At 34.6% G+C, this 25,204-nt stretch overlaps 1 protein-coding gene across 5 annotated transcripts in view; it reads right to left on the reverse strand.

The window, feature by feature from the left end:
* The window catches only part of MGAT4C (MGAT4 family member C), a 769,261-nt gene that overhangs the window by 734,282 nt on the left and 9,775 nt on the right, over window positions 1–25,204 (reverse strand). For 3 of the 5 annotated variants that reach the window (XM_037730812.1, XM_037730806.1, XM_037730809.1), the window contains exon 1: window positions 14,614–14,669. The gene's annotated coding sequence lies outside the window, so the exon portion shown is untranslated. Of the gene's footprint in view, window positions 1–14,613; window positions 14,670–25,204 lie in introns of those variants that run through there. The other 2 variants (XM_037730808.1, XM_037730807.1) reach the window with 1 other exon arrangement.

The following is a 25,204-nucleotide window of genomic DNA, read 5'->3' on the forward strand; positions in this document are numbered from 1 at the left end:
AAAAAAAAAAAAAAAAAAAAAAAAAAAAAAAAAAAAAAAAAAAAAAAAAAAAAAAAAAAAAAAAAAAAAAAAAAAAAAAAAAAAAAAACAGTGAATCCACAACCAACAGAATGGAAACAAATTTTTGCAGTCTACCCATAGGACAAAGGGCTGGTATCCAGAATCTACAAAGAACTAAAACATTTACGAGAACAAAACAAAGAAGCCCATTCAAAAGTGGGTGAAGGATATGAACAGATACTTTACAAAGAAGACATACGTGAGGCAAACAAACATATGAAAAAATGCTCATCATCACTGGTCATTAGAGAAATGCAAATCAAAACTACATTCAGATACCATCTTATGCCAGTTAGAATAGCAATCATTAAAAAATCTGGAGACAGATGCTGGAGAGGATGTGGAGAAATAGGAACACTTTTACACTGTTGGCTGGAGTGTAAATTAGTTCAGCCGTTGTGGAAGACAGTGTGGCAACTCCTCAAGGACCTAGAAATAGAAATTCCATTTGACCCAGCAATCCCATTACTGGGTATATATCCAAAGGATTATAACTCGTTCTACTATAAGGACACATGCACACAAATGTTCATTGCAGCACTGTTTACAATAGCAAAGACCTGGATCCAACCCAAATGCCCATCGATGATAGACTGGACAGGGAAAATGTGGTACATATACACCATGGAATATTATGCAGCCATCAAAAACGATGAGTTTGTGTCCTTTGTAGGGACATGCATGAACCTGGAAACCGTCATTCTCGCAAACTGACGCAAGAACAGAAAATCAAACACCACTTGTTCTCACTCATAGGTGGGTGTTGAACAATGAGAAGACATGGACACAGGGAGGGGAGCATCACACACTGGGGTCTATTGGGGGGAAATAGGGGAGGGACAGTGGGGGATGGGGAGTTGGGAAGAGATAGCATGGGGAGAAATGCCAGATATAGGTGATGGGGAGGAAGGCAGCAAATCACACTGCCATATGTGTACCTATGCATCAATCTTGCATGTTCTTCACATGTACCCCCAAACCTAAAATGCAATAAAAAATTCTTATGGAGAAAAAAAAAGATAACAAATGCTGTCGAGCATAGGGAGAAAGGCATACTTTTATATACTGCTGGTGGGAATGTAAATTAGTACAGTCATTATAGAAAACTACATGGAGATTTCTCAAAAAAACTAAAAATAAAACTATTATATGACCCAGCAATACCACTACTGGGTATTTATCCAAAGGAAAGGGCAGCTGTATATCAAAGATTTATCAGCACCCCATGTTTATTGTATCACTATTTACAATAGCCAAGATATGGAATCAACCTAAGTGTCCATCAGTGGATGAATAAAGGAAGTGTGGCATATATACATATTGGAATATTATCCAGCCATATAAAAGAAGGAAATCCTGTCATTTGCAGCAACATTGATGGAACTGGAGGTCATTATGTTAAGTAAAATAAGATAGGCACAGAAAGACGAACTTCCCAAGTTCTCACTCATTTGTGGGAGTGGAAAAAGTTGGTATCATCGAGGTAGTGAGTAGATTCATAGTTATCAGAAACTTGAAAGGGTATGTAGAGAGCGAGGTTGGTTAATGGGTACCAACATACTGTTAGATAGAAAGAACAAGTTCTAGTGTTTGATAACATGGTAGGATGACTGTAGTTAACAATAAGACACTGTATATTTGAAAATATCTACAGAGAATATGTGAAATGTTCCCAACACAAAGAAATGATAGTTTGAGGTGACAAATACCCTAAATGCCCTAACTTGATTATTACACACTGTATGCATGTATTAAAATATCACATGTACCCCATAAGTATATACCAATATTATGTATCAATAAAAAAATTCTGAGAGAATAAAAACAAAATAAATCACAGTAAAGGCTATTTTGGGGAGGGAGTGGCAGTGGCTGATGGGTGAGGAACATAAGGGAATATTCTGGCTGTTGGTAATGTGCTGTTTCTTGATCTGAGTGCTGATTATACTATTATTTGAGGTTTGTGCAAACCACCAAACTATATGTTTTTCTGTATGTATATTATACTTGAATAACAAATTTAAACTTTTAGAAAGTCAGTCTTGCTCCATCTTATGGTATGTGCAAACATCAAAGAATAATCACAGAAAAATAAAATTTCAGACCCAAGCTTCAATTTCAAATCTGACAGATTTCTACACTTAGGCTCTTAAGCATTATTCTTGTATACATTTCTTTTTCTAAGCAAAATTTACTGTACATATATCTAATGAAGTCCACTCTTTTTACTCTGTCTCTACATATACTTTAGCCTTATTTGGTGTCTTAGGTCTGCATCAGTTTTAGATTACTATTCTTGTGTATGAAAGGTTAAAGTTTAGTAATCACGTTACCTAAATTTCAGAAGGTGAAATATTGGTCTTTTACAAAAATGTACTTTCAAATCAAGTAGTGTTGATGTGTTTCTAAAAAGGAAAGAGCAAACGAAACTAGAAATTGTGTTATTATTTGTTTCAATTTATGCACCTGAAATTAGTTAATCTACTTATAATGTAAGTTGTGTTGTTTCAGGCAGATAACTATATCATATGTTGGTATACTGTATTTTGTTGTTATTGTGAAAAATTGCCCCACTGGTTTTCCAAAAGATACAGTAAACTGCCCACTAATTGCCAAAGGTGTTTATAAATCATCAGTTATCCCATAAACGAGGCATGTATAAACATTAAACAGGACAAACTATTAATTTACTATTAATTAAAACTATTTAATTCATGCTAAATTAATTCAAATAAACATGAAAACTAAGAAAGAAACAATTTTGTTGGAAAACATGCAGGGTAATTTTACTTCATGTATTAACTACTGCCTCTGCTTCCTAAATTGGCTCTACCTAATATCTTTTTTTATTCCTTTCGGTGGTGCTCATTAATCTTTGAAAGCAAATGCGACAAAATATAAATCATCTCATCTTATTTAGTATCTTGCCCTTGCAAAAAAGAAAGTAACACTAAAAGGAAAAGCAGTTGTAAAAGGGTAAATATACTGGCACGCCAGATCTATTCAGCTCTACAGTTCCTTTCCCTTCTGAAAAATGAAGGGGCTAAACTCATCTAGAAGTTATTAATAGTTTACCAATTGATTCATATGTCATTGTACTATACAAAATTTGTAGAAAGGAGAAAAATGGATTTAATCTCTTTGAATGCTCTGTGCAACAAATGTCCTATTCCTCTGATAAGTGGTAGCTGTCACCTGATGACAGATACATACCTTACAATAGGGAGATGCCAGTTACCAAGTGAAAGATAATGTTTCATATATTTGAAAGTTAAGTTGAGACTAAGATAAGGCACTAGTTTATCTGGGCTTCCACTATAAACAAAAATATGCCAATATTGGGAGTTGGGTATTCCTTGACCTTTAAATATGCAGTTGATTCTTCTTACCTCCTAGCACTGTATACTACACACTAAGCTGTTATCATTGTACTAATGATAGATTTGCTCTAATTAATATGAATTTGCTCTAACCCAATTATTGTTTCTCCTGGTTTGTGACAACCATCATTTGAAACTGACCACAGAATGGGAAAAAAATAATCAAATGTTTTGTTCTCCTTTTGGCCAATGGACTTCCTCTGCCTCAGAGCACAATTTTTTAAAAAGGAGAGATAAAAAAGAAAAACTTCTAATTATTACAAAACTTGCTCAGAAAGAAAAACTTGGAGCAAATTAACAAATTACAATAAACTACACAGAATTCATTCTTAAATGCCTCACACATGAGTATAAATTTAATAAAATTTGAAAAAATAGAAATGTCAATAATTTAAAACATTGATACTACAAGAGAAAGCAAGAATTTTGTATTAAAACTTAGTTTTCCCTCACTTTTAAAACTAACCCCTTTGTTCCTTTTCCATGACTAACAGTTCTGATATTATTTCCTTTCTGAATTGTAGGTTGCCTTGAAATTATCTTCAAAATTTTGAAGTTGATTATACTATCAGAAATACAAAGCATATTTTGTTAGTCTCAATTAGTAATTTTTTCCAGATAAGTATTTCAAAAGGCTAAAATACTAAGTTGTGAGGTTAAATAACTTCACGTGCGACAAAATAAAACTCATTTCTTGGAAAGTCATTAATTTATAGAAGCGTTTTTATTGAAACAATAGAAGTTAACATGAAAAATCAGCTGAAGCATGAAATAAGAGGGCGAAAGGTGCAAGAAGTAAACATTCACGGTGAGCCTCAACAAATCCATAACTTAATGGAAACCTAATTTGCTATACTTACATATGTATGAGTAGCATGAATATTTTGATTATTTTGCAAACAGCATCCAATTCTAGAACGTTCTTGTTTCAATACTGTTTCTACTTCACAGTTTATTATTACGGGATTTGATATAATTTTTTGGTTAAGAAAATTTTATACTCTTCTTTTCTAGGTTTCTTTTCCCTTACTATTCTTTCTGCAAATTTATGTTAACCAGTTATTTTAATCAGGAGGAATTTTGTCCCCAGAAGGCATTTGGCAATGTCTCTAGACATTTTGAGTGATCATATTTGAGGGTGGGAAGGTTGTATTCTCTATTGAATCAAGCCAGTGATGCTCTTAAACAGCCTGCAATGAGCAGGCAAGTCCCACACAACAAAATTGTCTGGATTAAAATGCCAATACACCATTGCTGAGAAACCTTGATCCAAACCGTGATAGTACAATAAACTCTGTAACTGACCCATTTTTTGTTTTTTCTTAAAACAACAACAAAAATAGTTCTCAATATTTCAATATTCTTGTTTTGGTTACCTACTTTGGTATAAAAGCTCCAAACAGTAGCTTAAAACATTAGCAATCAGTTATTTTGTTCATGAACTCGGCAGTTGAGTACGCTCAGCAAGTCAGTGTCTCACCTGTGTCTCTCATGCCGTAGCAGTCACACAATGTCTGAAGATGGTTTATCTTAAAAGCCCTATCCCTTGCATAGACACAGCCTGGGCTAGAAAGAATTAAACTAGTTCTGAAACAGTAGGGGCTGCATGGACATCTCCTCTCTGTATATTTTTTCTTTGTCTGTTCTCTCTACATCAGGAGTCCCTAATCCCCTGACCATGGACCAATACTGGTCTGTGGCCTGTTAGGAACCAGGCTGCACAGCAGAAGGTGAGCATCAGGCAAGGGAGCATTACCACCTGAGCTTCACCGCCTGTCAGATCAACTGGGGCATTAGATTCTTATAGGAGCAAGAATCCTACATAAGGGATCTAGGGTCCATGCTCCTTAAGAGAATCTAATGCCTGTTTATCTGAGGTGGGACAAGTTTCATCCCAAAACCATCTGTCTCCCACCCCATCCATGGAAAAATTATCTTCTATGAAACTCCTTCCTAGTGCCAAAGGGGTTGGGGATTACAGTTCTACATGGTGGCCTCAAGGTAGCTGAGTTTCTTTATATGAGGGTTACTCTCTTAAAAAGATCATGTCCCCAGAAAGACTGGGAGAAGCTGAATAAATTTTCCTCTAAAGTTGTACAGTATTTTTTTCTACCATATTCTGTTTTTCAAGGCAGTCACAATATCCTGTTCAGGTTCAAGGAAAGTTAACATAGCCCCCACCTCTTAAATGAATGAATATCATCAAATAACTTGAGGACATAGTTTACCTTCATATCACAAGTACTTATAATATTACCACATGCAAAACACACTCCCTTTCAAGACTTTCAAATGTCTCGTACATTGCAGCATCACACTCAGGTTTGAGGTTTCAGTAATCTGTTATCTAAATCAGATCCGGGCAAGCCCATTCAAAAGTGGGCAAAGGATATGAACAGACACTTTACAAAAGAAGACATACGTGAGGCCAACAAACATATGAAAAAATGTTCATCATCACTGGTCATAAGAGAAATGCAAATCAAAACTACATTGAGATACCATCTCACGCCGGTAAGAATGGCGAACATTAAAAAATCTGGAGACAGCAGATGCTGGAGAGGATGTGGAGAAGTAGGAACACTTTTACACTGTTGGTGGGAGTGTAAATTAGTTCAACCATTGTGGAAGACAGTGTGGCGATTCCTCAAGGACATAGAAATAGAAATTCCATTTGACCCAGAAATCCCATTACTGGGTATATATCCAAAGGATTACAAATCGTTCTACTATAAGGACACGTGTACACGAATGTTCATTGCAGCACTGTTTACAATAGCAAGGACCTGGAACCAACCCAAATGCCCATCGACGATAGACTGGATAGGGAAAATGTGGCACATATACACCATGGAATATTATGCAGCCATCAAAAACGATGAGTTTGGGTCCTTTGTGGGGACATGGATGAACCTGGAAACCATCATTCTCAGCAAACTGACAGAAGAGCAGAAGATCAAACACCGCATGTTCTCACTCATAGGCGGGTGTTGAACGATGAGAGCACATGGACAAAGGGAGGGGAGCACTACACACTGGGGTCAGTTGGGGGGAAATAGGGGAGGGACGGTGGGGGGTGGGGAGCTGGGGGGGATAGCAGGGGGAGAAATGCCAGATGTAGGTGATGGGGAGGAAGGCAGCAAATCACACTGCCAGGTGTGTTCCTATGCAACAATTTTGCATGTTCTTCACATGTACCCCAAAACCTAAAATACAATAAAATAAATAAATGGGAAAAAAAAATAAATCAGATCCATCCACATAAGAAGCTCTGCACCTGTGGTTCTTTCAGTACAGTTCCTTCAGTGCTGTTCCTCTCAATTTGAAGATCTACGATCTAAAGAGACAAGTTATCTGCCCACCATATAGCCAACATACACTGATGGCTCACATATAGAACTGATACAATTTCATTCTAAATAGATAAAATGGAGGCAATCAGGGTCACTGATTCATAGCAATTCTGAAATCCAACTGAGTACATGTTACCAGTTTCTTTATGATGGCTCAGTCTTATTGCCTGAGAATGATTTATCAAAGCCCTTTGGTCTGCCTTCTGGATCTTGATTCTGTTGTCTGAGTCATCCTTCCTTTCTCCTAAGAAATGATTGGTGTTTGCAGCTGAGTGTTCTCAGCTAGCTTTTTGCTCATGGAAATCCTGAAATTCAACTTCCTTTTAAATGTTATACTGTCCCTATTCTTACAGATCTACCTGATAAAAGTTTTTAAAAATTATGTGGATTTTTAATGAAATAATGTGTAATTCTTTCTATTAGAAAAAATACACTCACAGATCTCGAGGATATTGTGGGAAAAGCCATTAAAAATGTTAGATCTCCTATTAATTCACAGACATTATCTGTGAAGAACAACCTTGGCATCACTAAGAGGCTTTTGGACTCTTTGAGAGAGTCTATAAAACTCAACCTTAGGTCTTTTGGGATCCTTAACAGAGGCTCATCTTGAATTTGATCTTTGATTATAAAATGTGTATTAATTTAAAAATGTTTTGCAAATGAGAGCGCCTCAGACTGAGAAATAGTATGGAGGTGGTTGGTTGGGGATAAAGAACAAAGGGAATTCTGATTTCTTTTCATTTTCTCTAAATATGATTTAAGATTAAATATATCCTTTACCAACTTTCTTGCTTTGTTATATCTCTACATGGCATCCTCAGGGTTGCTGCATTTCTTGGTAACTAACATCTCCCAAATCAAGTGTTCCAAGAGAGACGTACGGAAGCTGCATGATCTTTTATAATGTAGTCTCAAAGTTATACAATATCAATTATTCTACAATGTATTTATTGAAACAGTCCTACAAAGCCCTCAGGTTCAAGTTACTGCACACAAACTTGACCTCCTGATGGGAAGGAGAGTCAAAGAACTGGTGAATTTTAAAACTACCACAATGTCCTATATGTTATTTTAAAGTACTTCCCCAATTAGGTTTTGTTAATATTAATATCTACATCATCTGTTCATCATTCAGGTTTTCCCCATCATGATCTAGCGCCTTACTACCCTTTGTCTCTTTTTAAAGTCTAAATCAATCATCCATCCAAAATTTATTAATGATGGCTTATCTGTGTCAGGAGCAATAAGAAAAAAAAAAAAAAAAAAAAAAAAAAAAACAGGAACAGGACATGGTTTATGACCTTAAGGCACTTATTAGTTAGCTGAGGAAAATTCTAAAATATGAAACACAATTCTAGAATATCAACTGATATAATAGCATGTTAAAAATGAAATTTGGTCTTAGTCATTATAAAATAGAGGGCTCATTTATAGAAATTCAAGCAGATAATTAAAATGAATTCCCTCCTCACATCAAGGATACATGGTGGTTGAGAGTTTGGAAATAATAAACTATAATATTTAAGGAAGATGTCCTCAGAGAGAGCTGATTAGTAACTTGTATACTATGCCCTTCCCCATACCTCACTTATGTATTCAACATCAAAACATGGAGGGTAAAATTAATCCAAATGTAGTGAGAGAAACTTTGACCAATTAAGAATCTGATATGTATTTGCAGAAGGGTATGAGGCCACTGGAGAATTGTTATTGACTCATGCATGAAAAATCCAAACGGCAAACAGAGAAGATGGCAAGTGCAAAATAATCAGTTTTGCCCCCATGATGAATCAACCATGCGAGAATGTGATGCACCATATGTGGATCCAGCAGGAAGCACACTGGCCTGTAATCATTTAGAAAAGAATCTCTTCCAAAAGAGTAACCTTGCAGGACCTGAAGATTTTAGTCAAGGCTGTAGGTGCATTATGTCACCATTTGAGGGTTAATTAGAAGAAACTTAATTAAGAGAAGCCCTGCCTATAAAAGGGAGGGGGAGTCTGAGAAATTTGAGACACCAAATGCACCGTAAGAAAAATAAGTAGACTAGAGCAATTCATCTGGCTCAGAAGCTTCAATTCACATTTCAAATATTCTTAGCCATTTTCCTCTCTTCTCTCCCCTATCTTGACCATAGATTTAGAAGAATCTTTGGCTAGCAAGTTTAGTATGGACTGGGGAGCTAGGAAAGAGTGAAGAATAATTTATCTGCCTTACACTACAAAGTACCTTAGTGAGAAAGAGGAAAACACGTAACTTCAAATTAGGTTCAGAATTTGATTAATCTATGGGGTGGATTATTCAAATTTTACTGAATTGGGAATGTTTTTGTCTTAAAATGACCATAAGGCTTTCGATAACGTAAGAGTGAACAACAACAACAAAAAATGAGGTTTGCCAGATGATCCAAACTGGGTCCCTGATTGTTTAAGTGTATTCTATTTATGTAGTACACCATGGTTCAATGAAATCTAATACTATATATTTTAAAGGAGTATATTCAAATCTATGATTGTGATACTTGATATGGGTAGAATAGTTAGCCCAGATGTTATTAATCTCATGTCATTCAATGATAGAACTTTGTATAATATTTATTTCCCTGGTGTTGCTAAATCACCCCATATGTCAAGCTCTTACATCCTACATTAAACAAATATCAACATAAATAACAAGGACAGTAAATAGAAGAATGTTATGGCTGGATGAGCACTTTAGCACTTTGCAGTCATCTTTTAGTAATGGTTCTGTTCTCCCACCAGTGATCTCAAGAACTAGAGAAATTAGGATGACAGCAGGAGGGAGGGCACTGTTAACTATGCATGACAGAAAGCAAGCAGGGAGCTAACTGAAAGAGGGAACTGTGGCATTGCTACAGGCCAGAGAGGACTGTAAGCATGCATCTTTTCCCAAGGATCTTAAAGGACAGAGTAAAACAGAGCCAGTGTCCTTACAGCACTTAAGCATCTGAAGTTGAGGATCATCTTGTAGATGCCAACAAAACATTGAAAATTTATAATTCTGTTGTAGGATCTTTTCTTGAAAATGAACTAACTTGCTGAAAAAGTAAATACACACAAAAAAAAAAAAAAAAAACATTTATTGAAATGCTTTATTTCCCCCAGCTTAATACATTTTGTGAACACATAGCTTCCTATCAAGACCACTTCAAAGAATAACCTGGAAGTCCCAAAGTATGACATTCCACCAAGTCAATAGTTTTTTAATGGATTTATCAAAAGTCAACTCTAAAATAATAACAGAGCTTGTTTCAAAAAAAAAAAAAAAAGAATATATTGGCTGTTGTTACTAAAGAAGTCTACATCTCTATTCATGTCTCGGCATTGCTTTACTCTGCTCCCTCCAAGTAGCAAACAAAAACAAAAGCAGTGACCTGATTTAGTTTATTCACAAACCTCAAAAATTAACTCCAGGTCAAATGAGGATCCCTTATTCTGGTTTTGGAGGTTATCAAGGGTTGAAAACTGGGTCCTTACTAATTGGTATACATAAAATTATCTGAGGTATTTTAGTGGGTAGAATATGGTATTCATATGGAGAATATAGGTCCAATATATGGTATTCATAGGGAGAATACCATATTCTGATGCTAAACCCAGGTGTTGTCCTGTTAATTATTTGGATTTCTTGAGAAGAATATAGGGACATATGTGTAATACTGGGGTTGAATTCATGTGATTCAAATCTATACAATTATTTTATACACTGATAGCTCTATCACAAAATGTTTATTCAGTAATTGTTATATCAATTGACTAGCAAAGTTGTCTCTCATTATTCTGCATTTTAAGAATATCAATCAACTAATATTGCTAGTTTCATCACTGGACCTCAGAAATTTATAAATAAATATTTACAGTGTAAGATTTCTTACATAAATTCCCTAAGCCACTGTGGATGTTATGGAAAGGAAAGCTCTATCTTAGACAAGAAACATTGGTTAAGATAATGCATTAGTTTTCTAGGGCTGCCAAAACATAGTGCCACAAACTGATTGGCTAAGAACATCAGAAATTTATTGTCTGAAAATTCTGGAGGCTAGAAGTTTGAAATCAAGATGTCCCTTTGAAGGCTCTGGAAAAGGGTCTATTTCAGGCCTGTCTCCTGGTTTTAGTAGCCTCAGTGGCTCTTTGACTGTAGTTGGGCATCTTCTTGCTGTGTTTCTTCACATTGTCTTCCTTCTGCATGAGTCTGAATGTCTGAATTTCTGCTTTTAATAAGTACCTATTATATTGGGTCAGGGATCACTCTAGTGACCCTATTTTAACTTAAATACCTCTATAAAGACACTATTTTCAAATATGGTCATGTTCTATGGCATTGGGTAACTAAATACATGAGTTTGGGGAGGACATAAGTCAACCCCTGACAGAGAGTCTCCTTTTCCTTATCATTTTTTTTCTAACAGTTTAATTTTTAAAATATTTCAATTAAAATGGTCAAATGTTATTATAATGCTTTTTAGTTCTAGGGAGGTTGTAATACAAATACAATGTAACAACTGCCTTAAAGTTCATTGGTAAATATGCAAGAAGCATGTAATTAAATTGTTCCTCTCTGAAAAGATTTCAGAAATTGTCTATGTGTAAGTTTTTTCTTGTTTAGATAAAATTAAAATATGTTTGTTCCATACAATACCCATGCATTATAAATTTAGCTTTTATAACATATTGAAAAACTCCAAACTTGTATAAACATACATTGTCATGGCTTTTTACCATTTATATAACTTTTAAGTACAAAATGTTGCCATTATGATTCAAAATGAATACTTCTATATTAATTATGGTTCAAAATCATTTGTGGCAAATGAGCACTCCAACACTCATTCTTTTAAATTCTTGACTTCTGGATGCATACAACTATCTTTATGACCTCCTCAGCACTGTTGTTCCTCCCCATCATGTAATGCTTTAATGATGCAATTGGTCTTTGATAAAATTACAGACGTCTTTAACAATTTTCTGAACCTAATTTTTGTTCAATATCAAGTGTTTCAAAAACTGGATCATCTAATGCTTTCAATTTGTTGATATTACTTGCAGAGCCATCTTTTGGGACCCCCACCTCTCTGGCCTACCACATTATATTAATTATTTAAACAGCAGCATTATGTATAGGTTGATTATGATAATTTTTTTTCACTAAAAATAACTGTCAATAAATGCCTGAGTGTCTACATAATACATGCAGTAATTGGAGTCGCATATTCGTTAGTTCATTTGTATGACATTCAAAATAAAAATAAGATATGCTATGTTTGAAAGATAGGCTTCAATTATGGTGAAATGTCATGTTAGATGTCAATGTAAGTTATTTATTAAATTACTGAAAGCTTAAAAATCATTGCTATCTTCTGAACTTATTCTACCTATCTAACTGTAACTTTTCATCAGTTGACCAACATCTTCCCAACACCGCTGCACCCAATCCAGCCGAGCCTCTAGTAACCACCATGCTACTCTATACTTCCGTGTTGAAAGCAGATGTTAAGTGTTCTTATCACAAAATGATAACTATATGAGATAATGCATTTTTAACTAGCTAGATTCAACCATTTCACAATGTATAAGTACTTTGAAACATCACGTACACAATACATAAAATTTTATCCATTTAAAATAATCAACATCACTTGAATTTAATGTGATCTCGCACAGTTATTAATAGCTTAACAGCTAGTGTTTTAAAAGTCAAAATATCTGAATATCATGGAATTGTCTACTACTTGATTTGCTTTGTTATATGCTGTAAAAGAAGAGACTTAAACTGAGGAATTTACTTCCTTAGAAGCTAGAGTACACTAGATTTTCCTCATTTTCTCCATTTTTTAATGACCGAGAAACTATGCGAAATTGTTACTTAATTGGTTCTGTTAGTTACATGCCAGTTCTCTGAACTCAGTGAAGAATATCACATCCTTATCCTTAAACAATTTGGGTATAAGTGACAATGATTTTGAGTCAGACCAGACCAGATTAAAGACTCCACAAGAAATTGGAAAACACAGAGGCTAAATCATCAGCACCCCGACACACCGTGTGCGTATACGTGTACATGTAGAGATGGAGTCTTGCCCTGTTGCCCAGGTTGGTATGCAGTGGCATGATCTCGGTTCACTGCCATCTCCACCTTCCAGATTCTAGTGATTCTCCTGCCTCAGCCTCCTGGGTAGCTGGGACTACAGGCACACGTAGCCATGCCCGGCTAATTTCTTGTGTAATTTAGTAGAGACGGGGTTTCACAGTTTTGCCTAGGCTGGTCTTGAACTCCTGAACTCAGGCAATCCACCTGCCTTGGCCTCCCAGAGTGCTAGGGTTACAGGCGTGAGCCACTGTGCCCAGCCCAGCGCCCCACTATTATTCCATACAAAACCATGCTGTTGTCACACCTATGATTAAAATAGGGTAGACACAAATTACGACTTTACAGTAAGATGCTGAAGAATTCTGGCTTTTCAAACAACCTTTCCAAATATGGAAAAGATTCTAAGTTGCATTTCTCCTAGACTACTAGGAATTAATTTGCTGCTTTACCTTTATGAATAAATAGAATACTTATGAATATTAGAGAAATATATAATCACATTTAAAATCCTTCACAGTAGAATGTCCAGTGTTTTAAGATTATGGATCCTTTCCAATTGAAACTGGAGCTCCTTGAAATGCTCGTCTCAAAAATTCCGATAGTTACAACAGAAACATCATCTGTCACTTGACAAAAGAAAGTTTAAAACATTGGAAATTTGAGCAGATTATGTCATAAATATAACTATGTCTTCCTTTTATCATTTTAGAATAATTTTATTAAATTAGGTCATAAGGAAGTCACATGAATCCACATTATCTTTATTTCTTACAATAAATGTTTCTCTAGCTTAAGGAATAAATTTATAGAGATGGAATGTCAATGTGCAGGTGACAGGTCAAATAGAGATCCAAAAATGTAAATTGCTCACTTAAATAACATTGCTGTGCAAATTTGTGGTTCACAATACGATATTACCTAATATATTTTATATGCCTAAACTCCTTCTGATTCACTGGCATCAAGAAATGTGTCCATTCACATTAAGCAACAATGGTGGATTTTTTGTTTTTTTACTGGACAAAGAGAACTATACAATCTAAATATTTCTCCTTTTTTTTGCCATACATTGTAGCAATACAACCTTGTTTAGAGTACAGCTGTAGTGAATTATTAATCGGGTGTTTGTTCATATGTGCATATTCCTTTCTAATATTTTTGTTCTGTTCTTGTTTCTGTTTAATATGTATAATATGTACAAAACATCAAATTGAATTTTATTGTAATGAAAATGTGGTAGTTACATATATAGATAGATAATTTACCACCTGTATTGATGATTATAGCTAATTTTTGACAATTAAAAATTGATGTGAAAACATACAGTTGTTGCTTAAAAAGGTGTACGGTTTTAGATATTATAGAAAAAATATTTCTGTACAGAAGTATTTCAGTATACCTAAAAGCCTGCAGAGGACTAAAAAGTATATTTCCCATTTGAAGTAAAATGCTATGGTTTATATAAACTAAGATATGAATTATATTTTAACCCACCCTGAGTTAAACATATTGAAAGGCTCCATTGTAGTCACATCTTCAAATATGCATTTTCTTCATTCTCATCTATGTTGAACCCTTAACAATAATTTTTATCTTTCATATTGTTAAATCCAAATTATTCTACCTTAGTAGACACTGAGTGTTTAAAGCAAATAAAGTCTCAACATATAAAACTGATGTGCAGTTTCAAAATTGTATATAGTACTTACCCATCCAAGTAGAATGTAACAGCAGCTGAGAAGCTGTCAAGGAGAAAAATGCCAGAAGGATTAATAAATCATATTGCTATAACATGATGATGAGAATTATAAAGAGCTATGCAAAAATTAGGTCACTAGCAGTCAGATAATTGGTTTCTTTTAGTGGTGGTAGTAGAGGAGTGTATATTTATCTTTTGTTATGCCCTGGTAAGTAGCTGGCAAGCTTGTAATATATAAATATTATTTAAAGATACTATGATTGGCTCGAGTCCAGAAAATGTTCTCAGATTTACCATTAGCTATCAGAGATCTTAAATATTGCTGGAGATGATTGAAGCGGCAAAGGAAAGCTGAAAGTTGAAAAAAAAATGCTAATAGTAAAGAAGTTGAGAGGATTATTAGGAAATGATGCATTGCATATTTAATGATACAAAAATTTAAAAACAGTAACACCTAAATATTCACGTTTCATAAGAAAGAGTGATTATTAAAGCCTGTTATTGAAACAAAGGAAGAAGAGATCTAAAACAAGGGCTTACAGAATACTTTCTAAAACTTTTTATTATTTTCAGTATTTTGTATATATAGAAGTTATTGTTCACAATGTATTTCTATAATATTACGTATGAAAATATCTATGTTGTTATTCATTGCCATTACTTGTAACTTTACACAAAAGTACTGATATAAACACCAGAACAAAAGAAGAAACAAACAAAAAACTAACTTAATTCTCAATCCCCATGCAATTAACTGAAGAAGCTCTTGAGGAGGCCACGTAATATCTTAGTTGTGATGTATTAGATTTAGTTTGGTGATTTAACAATGCTCATGCAATTAAGGTTCTTTATTGATAAATAAATTTTATTCAGATAAATGTTAATTATATTTGTATAATCATATTTCCATAGAAAAAAATCTATGAGGAGTGAGATGTGTTTATGCAATAAATGAGAAAAGTTTTTTTAATATCAGTCCACTAAAATGATTCTACCTTGTATTTACATAAATTAATAACTCTTGTTATGAATATAGATATTAAAATGTAGACAAGAAGTAAATTAAGGGCATCTGTAATTCTACCTTGTGGAGTTAGTCATTGCTGATGTGTGAGTCTACATACCTGTCTTCTTCCTATGTTTTATTATATAAATATTGGCTCTTAAGGAAACATATAAAGATATGTAAGATAAAAAGATGTATTAAAAAAAGTGAATATTTGGCTGGTTGCATTGGCTCATGCCTGTAATCCCAGCATTTTAGGAGTCTGAGTCTGGTGAATCCCCTGAGGTAAGGAATTCAAGACCATCCTGGCCAACATGATAAAACACCAATTTCTACTAAAAATACAAAAATTAGCTGGGCATAGTGGTGCGCATCTGTAGTCCCAGCTACTCAGGAAGAGATGGGGTTTCCCCATTTTGCCCAGGCTGGTCTCGAACTCCTGAACTCAGGCAATCCACCCGCCTTGGACTCCCAAAGTGCTAGGATTACAGGTGTAAGCCACTGTGCCCCGCCCAGTGTCCCATTTTTATTCTATGTACAACCATGCTGTAGTACCAGCTACTCTGGAAGCTGAAGCAGGATAATCGCTTGAACTTAGGAGGCAGAGTTTGCAAGGAGGCGAGATTGAGCCACTGCCCTCCAACCTGGGTGACAGAGGGAGACTCTGTCTCAAAAGAAATGAATATTTTTTATATTCCCACTTACTACTTGAGTTTGCTGCATATTATGCAACACTTTTTAAAATTTACATCCCAATGTGTTTTAACATTATCAGGAAGTGTACAAATAAATGTATGGGTACCACTACATAATTATGAAAATATACTGTTTTCTAGCTTACTTTTTGTCTTCGCATTATATCTTAGATACCTTTCAACATCAACTCAAATACATCTACTTATTTAATGATTATATACTTGTAATAAAAGAATAAGAATGATCAATTCACACGTAGCTTTCTAGTAATAGAATAATTCTGTAATTAACTATAGCTCTTGATTGTTAAATAAGTTTTTATAGTTAAAACCTAACAAGACCAAAGTAATTTTGCAAGAAAACACATAAAATACCATGAGGAGAATTTATGTCCCTTGTAAATTTCAATAATATATGCTATCATATTTGCTAGCACAACATGGTAACTATAGTCAAAAATAATTTAATTGTACATTTAACATAAGGAGAAGAGTATAATTGAATTGTTTGCAACACAAAGATAAATGCTTGAGGTGATGGATACCCCAGTTACCCTGGTGTGATTATTATGTATTGCTTGCCTATATCAAAATATCTCATGTAACCCACAAATAAATATACCTACTATGTATCCAGCCAAGCATTTACTTCACTGAAGGCAGGTCTAAAAGATTTGATTCTGAAAAGAATAGTGTTAGATTACTGGGATATTGATTCTAAAGATTTTCCTAGGTTGATGCTAAGAACTGCCACAAGTTGTTTCCCGAAACTGAGAGGGCATTTGAAATTTAAGAGCTATTTATTTTTATTTCAGCCAAATTATTTTTGTCAAATTTAAATGCATATATATTAAATATAAAAGGAAAAAAAGGCTGTGGAATAATCATATGTTAAAAGGATGACATGCATTTGAAGAATGGACACTTACTCTCCTAACGAAAGCCCTGAAAAAATGTTTTGCAACACTTCATCTAATATCTATGAAATAATTCCACAGGATGGAAGTAGAGTATCTGTTCCAGTTTTTTCTAAGGTGTTGACTTTTTTATGGCAGATTTAAATTGTTTACTCTTACAAACTTCAATTGCTATTGTTCCTAATAGGCACTATCAGAAATAACATGTTTTATGCTGTTCAAGACAAATTTGTAAAAATAAATCACTGCTCACTTTTTTTTATATTAATCATGGTATAGTTTCTTTGTTAAATCTTAGGTGATTGAAAAATAAATCATGTGCTGTAAATACCCTTTGAACCACAAGCATTGCAAATTGACATTACACTGTGGATTTTTCATCTTGACAGCTTATTGTAGGAGCCAAATAGCCCCAGATTTTCATTAAAGGAGAACAGAATAAATCTGGTCAAACATAAATAAAACAAAGTATTTGTTTATTACTGCAAAGAAATAAACCTGTAGATTAGATATGTAATATTTATTCCAGTTACTACTTGATGGATTAAATTTAGCATTAATTTTTGCTGTTTTCCAAGGGCCAGAGAAAAGGGAATGTATTAAGATACTGCACCTTGATTTGTTATAACAGTAGGAAATAAACAAGTAAACACATGAATAAAGTTGTATCATCTTTTTCCAAGCACGGATGAAAAACATGTACAAACATGCTACAGAGTTATTTGATTAACAGCAATGCTCTGACAATACACATTTCAATGCTATAATCTGTTGTTTGTCAGTGCGTTTGTGGGATAAAAGGAATCATCTTGAACATATTCTAAAATACCCCAGAAATAGTGTATCTATGCAAATATAAAGAACCAGAGAAAGAGTCAAGGATGTCCTGCTATTACAGAATTCACATATATCATTAAAGGTAAATTTCCAGTAAAGTGTTGTTTTGCTTTTGGAGTAAGAATTAGGTTCTGTACATGATTGAATTAAACAGGATATCAAAGTAAATATAAGAAAATTTAAGGCAAATTCTAAATTAATGATTATGATCCTCTTCTTTTTTAAAAGTATTTTTATTATAGCAGCTATTAACAAACTGTTGTTATGTAATAGTTGTTACACTTATTCTTCAGATGTGTTCATTTCATTTAATCCTCCACAGCACTTCTATTAAGTAGCTGTCATTAATGCCACTCTAGAAATGAAAAAACTGGTCACAGAGAGAGAGTAATTTGCTTTTGGTCAACTAGTTAGTGTTGTGAAAGGCAGAAGTGAAATAAGATTATCTGATTCCAGTGGCTGTTCTTTTGATTCCTGTGTAGATGACCAAAATAACCCATTTGTACAGAACTTTTAGAGTTCCTAAAGAAATTTCAAGCCTGTTAATTTCATTTTCCCCCTGTAAATATTATATTCAGTCTGTGGGGTCATAGCTGTTCTGCATAATATAGACACACTAAAACTATGTCTGCTTTTTAGTAGTAGTTTTAGGAGTGATTAACTTCAGAACTTATGATATTATCTGCTGAAAGTTGTAATGCAATTACATCTCCTTTGCCTTCTGCCCAATCCAGCTTTTCTTAACTCCCTTAACAGTGATTTTCCCTGAGAATATACCCAAATAAATTTCTTGTATGCTAATCCATATCTAAGAGTTCATTTCCAGGGACACTGACCTAAAATAGTAGTTTTCAACATCAAGCCATTCTCTTGAGTCTTTTGTTAAATCTTCTTAGTCTTCTAAAATTATTTTCCTCTTTTCTTATTTTTTTCAGTACCTTCCTTTATTTTTGTAACCTACGAAGTATATTTGCTTTCTAGTTATGATATCTTGTTCTCATATTTGGAGGCTCCAGCTTGTGGCACTTTGTTTCCTTGGTGTGTTGTGATTTTTTTTAGTATAAATTCATATTTCTAAATTTTTATTTGTGAAAATTGCTCGTGGTGTGGACTGAAAACAAGTTCTTCTGGGAAAAAAATTGCAATTGTTTTTGCTACATGCTGAGGACTATACCAACCTAGGTGTACTTTAAACTGTAGTATTGCATTAAGGTTTTCACATCCCACAGTCGAAGAAATTCAGGCTGCAATCCAACACAAAGGCTGTTTTTTAGCTAGAAGCAATATTCCTTTTCCCCTTCATTCAGTACTAGAAGTCAAGATAGGTATAGCTCCTTATAAAACCGTGAATGAGTGGACATTTATTTCTGTTTTTCACTTATGTAGAGGGGATAGGCCATTTGGTGGGCCCAGGTTTATGTTGGGATTATATTCTTTTAGATTTTCTATTTTCAGCAATCATTGGATATTTTCTCCCTATTCCCTGTGCTTTGAAAATCTATGAAAACAAAAACTCAAGTTTACTAGAATGTGTAATGGCTTTTAAGGTAGAAACCAGTATCAGCATTCTGCTTGTCACTTTCATTTTATCCTTTCATTTACTTGTGCCTCGGAGTGCTTCTTACTTTCTATATAGTTCATCAATGCATTTGAATGTTTTAATAAAACAGTACCCAACCTTTTTGGTACCTGGAACTGGTTTCATGGAAGACAATTTTTCCACAGACCAGGGGTGGGACGTATGGTTTCAGGATGTTTCAAATGCATTTATTACACTCTCTATTTCTATTATTATTACATTGTAATATATAATTAAATAATTATATAACTCACTATAATGCAGAATCAGCTGGAGACTTGAGCTTGTTTTCCTGCAACTAGATGATCCCATCTTGGGGTTGATGGGAAATAGTAACAGATCATCAGGCATTAGATTCTCATAAGGCATATGCAGCCTATGTCTCTTGCATGTGCAGGTCACAATAGAGTTTACACTCCTATAAGAAGCTAATGGCAAGGCTGATCTGATAGGAGGTGGAACTCAGGAGGTAATGCATTGATAGGGAACAGGTATAAATACAGATAAAGCTTTTGCTCTCTGGCCACTCAGGTTCTGTTGTGTGGCCTGGTTCCTAACAGGCCATGGACTGGTATTGAGCTGTGGCCCAGGGTTTGAGGACCCCTGTTTTAACATATTCAGCATTTATATTTCGTTTTCTCCAAAAAAAAAAAAAAAAAAAAAAGATGGGCAGATTAACCATTATGCCATAATGCAGAAAAGTAAGCCTCTCCCACTAATCATTAAATAGCTTCATTTTTAACATTTGGTCCCATTTCCCCAAACCCAGCCAGCTGTGATGAAGTGAAAGTACAGAGCAGAGATGTGAACTTTGTTGTTTTTTTGCATTTTAATAAAGGTTATGCTACTGATATAATAGACAAAGATTTGGAAGAATGAACAATTAAATCACTCTTCCTCCACGCTATACTAAAGGATAATTACTCTATCCAGTGTAGAAAAAAAGTCAAAAAATGCATTAGAGAGAAATATGTAAAAACTGATGGGACCCAAGAAGAGGCCCTATTCATTGTATTTTCTGCAGTCATTGAGAATAAGTACATGGGATTTTGAAGAACCAAGAGAACAGTTTAGAAATCTAAAAATAACACATTTGCCATTAATTATTTCTGGAACAGTATAAAGAATTATACTTTTAGACTTCCCAGATAGCCTAATGAAAAGGTTTAAGATGTCGTTTTGCTGCTAAAGACAGGGAAGGCACAAGGCAGCCATAGCAAGTATTTTATGATCCCCGAGTAAAAAGAGAGGGCAAAAAAAAATTTGGCTGAGGAAAGCAAGCAAATGTTGAAAGGGGTTGTGGCTGTGATAAGAAGACGTTATAACAAGGAGTAGTGTAAAATGTATTTCAAGAAAACAAGTGGGAATACAGAAACCTCAACAGATGCAAATGTGGTAGGTATGTGAGGCATGATTGTACATCGCAATAGATGTCAGTATAGGACAATGGAAGGCTGATTCCCATCTGTTATTATTGTACTGTACGAACTTTCCAGAAGTTAAACCAATCCAAAAAGCAAGGAAAGAGTGGGGGAGACAATTTTGATTTAACTGAATTAAAATCTGAAATGCCTGAGAATCCTTTGAAGCCACTGAATTTACCTGGAATTGATTCAGTTAACTTTTTCTGCCACCAAGCAAAATAGAAATTCAGTTAGAAGACAATTATGGTTATGAAAAAAATAAAACTGAGATAAAGAGAATAACTTATTGTGTTAACTTGAATTTTATGAAAGATGTATCTGCTACACTTGGAGATCAGGAAGCTAGTCTCTCAAGAAAAATGTAATGGTCAATTATGTAAAATACTGCTGACAGCTAAAGTAGGATGGGAATATGTAGGATTTGGCAACAAGTTATTGATTGGTGACATAGAGTCAGAACTCTAGTGTGGCAAGAGGAAAAAATTAAATGAAAGTTGAGAAAGTTGCATTTATAAAAAAGAAACCTATTTTTAAAAGCTGGTTATGAAGGGAGATTGAAATAAAAAGACAGATTAAAAATAATAGATAACAAGAGATATGAGGTCAAAATAAAACATGCTATGTTTTATTTAAGATTAGGGATACTAAGTCATGTTTGATTGGAAGGAACCATGGCAGAAACCAGTATGTTGAAGATTCAGGAACAAAACCAGCTAAAAACAGTGAGAGCAAAGAGGAATGGATGTGCAGGGGCTGAAATTGAATCCAAGTTGCATGTCCTTCATTGTAATGGAAATGGGCATAGTATGAGCTGAATATTTGTGCCCTCCTCTCAAAATTCATATATAGAAATCCTAAGCCCCAATGTAATGGCAGAAGGAGGTAGACCCTTTGGCCTTAAGTCATCAGGTGGTGCCCTCTAGAGTTAGATTAATAACCCCCCTACAAAGAGAGCCAAGAGAGCTTTCTTCCCCTTTCTCTGCTCTGTACCACATGAGGATACAAAAGAAGACTACCATCTGCAAATCAGGAAGAGTGCCATCTCCATAAACCAGATATGTCAGATCCTTGATCTTGGATTTTCCAGCTCCTGGAATTGTGAGAGATAAATTATTATTGTTTAACTCACCAAGTCTGTGGTATTCTATTATACAGTAGTCTGAACTGACTGGGACTGAGATGCAGCAGGTCAGTTCTTAAATATGGTAGCAAAAAGATTATGTAGTTACCATCTGATGTGTTTATTCTGGTAAGAAGTGAAATAATCTACTGAGATTAATAGAGGGAGGAAATAAGTAGGAAAACATTTAAATAGTGTGTATAAGATAATATTTAATTGTGGAACTTGGCCATGTGTATTGTGGAAAGCCCACTTGAGTTTGGTGAACATAAACTGTAGAGAATCCAATCCACTGTAGGATGCTTTGCTATTCGGGGGTTTTGTCCAGAGTTTCCATTTTGCCTGATGAATGTGAGATTAGAACAAGGTAGTCAAGAGTGTTTTAAAAATTGGTAATAGTAAATATTGTGCAAAAATGAAGAGAAGCTGGGTGTGAAGAAAGAGTATGAAAGTATTAGGGAGACGATTAATCTCGAGAGAGGATCAGTGAGTTGGGCCCCTCCTTGTAGACATTGTCTGTGATGATGGTAGCTGTTAAGGTGATGATTTCAGTTGATGAAATCATTAACGATTTGAAAGAAATAACTGGAAAATTTGTAAACACTCCACATCAGAAAGGAAAAGGGGAGGTGGGCATGGAAGCCAGACAGTTCAAATGTGATGGTTAAAGCTGAGCAGAAATAATCGCCTGGGACCAGCACCAGGAAGCAAAGGAGAATCCTAATCATGAAGAATCTGTGATGGATAGATTTCTATTTGATTTTGGGGTAATGGAAGTATTTGTGAACATGGAAAAATGTGTCATTTTTTCAAATGCGCTACTTTGTATGAAGGCAGTCACAGGAAATATTCAAATGAAGACTAGATATGAGTTATATTGTGAAGAAGTTATTTTGTATCTTGAGATACAAAAGATTAGATCATATAATCTTTGAAATCTCTTCCTACTCCAAAGTCTCTTGCGAAACTGATTGTTCATCCTTCCACCATCTACATGTTTTTCTCTTAAGTTCAGTTATTAGCAAAATGGACTATGTCCTTAAACTCTTCCTTGAATGTCTGTCACATTGACTTGCGCTGACTTAAACCTGGCTATTTTCCAATGATAACTTTTTTTTTTCTGCATACTTTATACGTTTTTACCCAATGTGGGGTAAGCGTCTTTTTGTATTCATCAACCTGAAGAAATATTCATACGATCTTTACCTTTTTTATAAAAAGCCTCTTTCTGTTGCTGTCATCAAGAGTCCCCTTCCTTTGTTCTTTGATAATCTTAGCTCTTGACTCATTGTAACTCTCTCCAACACTATTTCTGTGGTAGTGAATGCAAAGTTCAAGACCTAGCTCCTCCATTCTTCTTCTGAATAATCTTGCTCCTCATTTTAACTCCAAAACTAACTTGTGTGATAATACCCATGACTTTGCCTTACTAATAATTACTATTATTCCAACGCCTCAAGTTGAAACATGTCTTATAGTTTTCTATTTTTTCACCTCACTTTCTGTAAGTACCCAACCTCAAGAATCTTTTGAAGCCACTGAAACCTTATCACTTTTCCTTATGTCTCCTTCCTCACCTAGCAGTCCTACTTCCCTTGTTATCCACCTTAAATTGTATTGCTAATTACTATGAAATCACTTCTTTAAACACAAAAATTCATCCTATCACATTTATATAGTATATTAAGTAAACCACTCCAACCATGATTAAAAACAATTCTCCACATACTGTTCATCTGCACCTCCACCAGTGAACAAACCTGGAGGGAAACCCAAACCCACAGGACTGACTCTACTTTAAGTTCAAGAGCACCAACTCACATTGTATTACCCTATTTCATTCACTTTTTTACCGTACTTCTATAGAAGTCTTTTGTACTATGTCCTCTTGCCTCAAAATTATCATCTGCTGTGACCACTTTTTCTACTTCACAGAAAAAAGAAAATCATTTAAAAGAGAAATTCCACAAACTGTCCCTTCACATCTCTTTTTCCACATTTGTATTGAATACTCTAATTTATTTTATTATGATGGATGGTACCCTAAGTAAATACAACCCTTCTGTTGTATACATGCCCTTATCCCTTTCCTTCTCATGGGCATTGCTCTAGTAATTTTCCCATCTCTCTCTTGAACCATCAAATATTGCCCATCAACTGGATCATACCCATCAACATCAAACTAGCTTGCAGTTATCTGCCAATTTTATAAAGACAAATTATCTTGTCCCAATTTCTCTTCGAGCTATCATCTCATTTCTCTTCTACCTGTAAATTAAAACTCATCGAAATGGCTGCTATATTTATAACTTTAATTTTTTTCTACCTATTTTCTTTTGGACCCACTATCATCAAATTTTTATCCCCACAGCTCCACCCTAACTCCTCGTTTTGTTGTTAAGATTAGTTTCTACATTGTTAAGTCTAATGGTCAATTCTCAGTACTTACTTTTTTGGCCTATCAGAAGCAATGGCACCATTGATGAGTCTAGCCAACTAAAATACTTTTTTTTAAGAACTAGGCCTTTCTCCTAATAACCCATAAGCCTAGTTTTCCTTCTATTTTCCTGACTATTTTTCCTTAGTCTACTTTTTTCTTAAATCATCTAGCAAATCCCTTAATAGTAAGCTACCTCAAGATTCAATCTTTGAACGGTATCTCTATATTGATTCCCCTAAGTGATTTCATCTAGTTTTGAAGACAAATTCCATGCCAGTCCTGATGTATTTCACATTTATGTCTCTAGTTCCTAATCCTTCCTGAACTCCAAACTTACTTGTACAACTACATAAGCTAGTTATATAAAATTTAACAAGTCAAAAACTAAGATTGTCACATCCACCTCTAAAATCTCCTGTTTTGTCTTCACCAACACGGTCAATAACAATTCTTTCCTTCCAGTTGCCCAGTTTAAAAAAAATGAGCCTTCCTTTAGTATTTTTTTTCCTCTCACATACACAACTTTAGTAAATACTGGTAGCACTTCATTCAAAATATATCTCAGCAGTTCTTGCTTACACAC

This window comes from Cebus imitator, unplaced genomic scaffold, assembly GCF_001604975.1.
Source record: "Cebus imitator isolate Cc_AM_T3 unplaced genomic scaffold, Cebus_imitator-1.0 Scaffold362, whole genome shotgun sequence".
NCBI lineage: Eukaryota > Metazoa > Chordata > Mammalia > Primates > Cebidae > Cebus > Cebus imitator.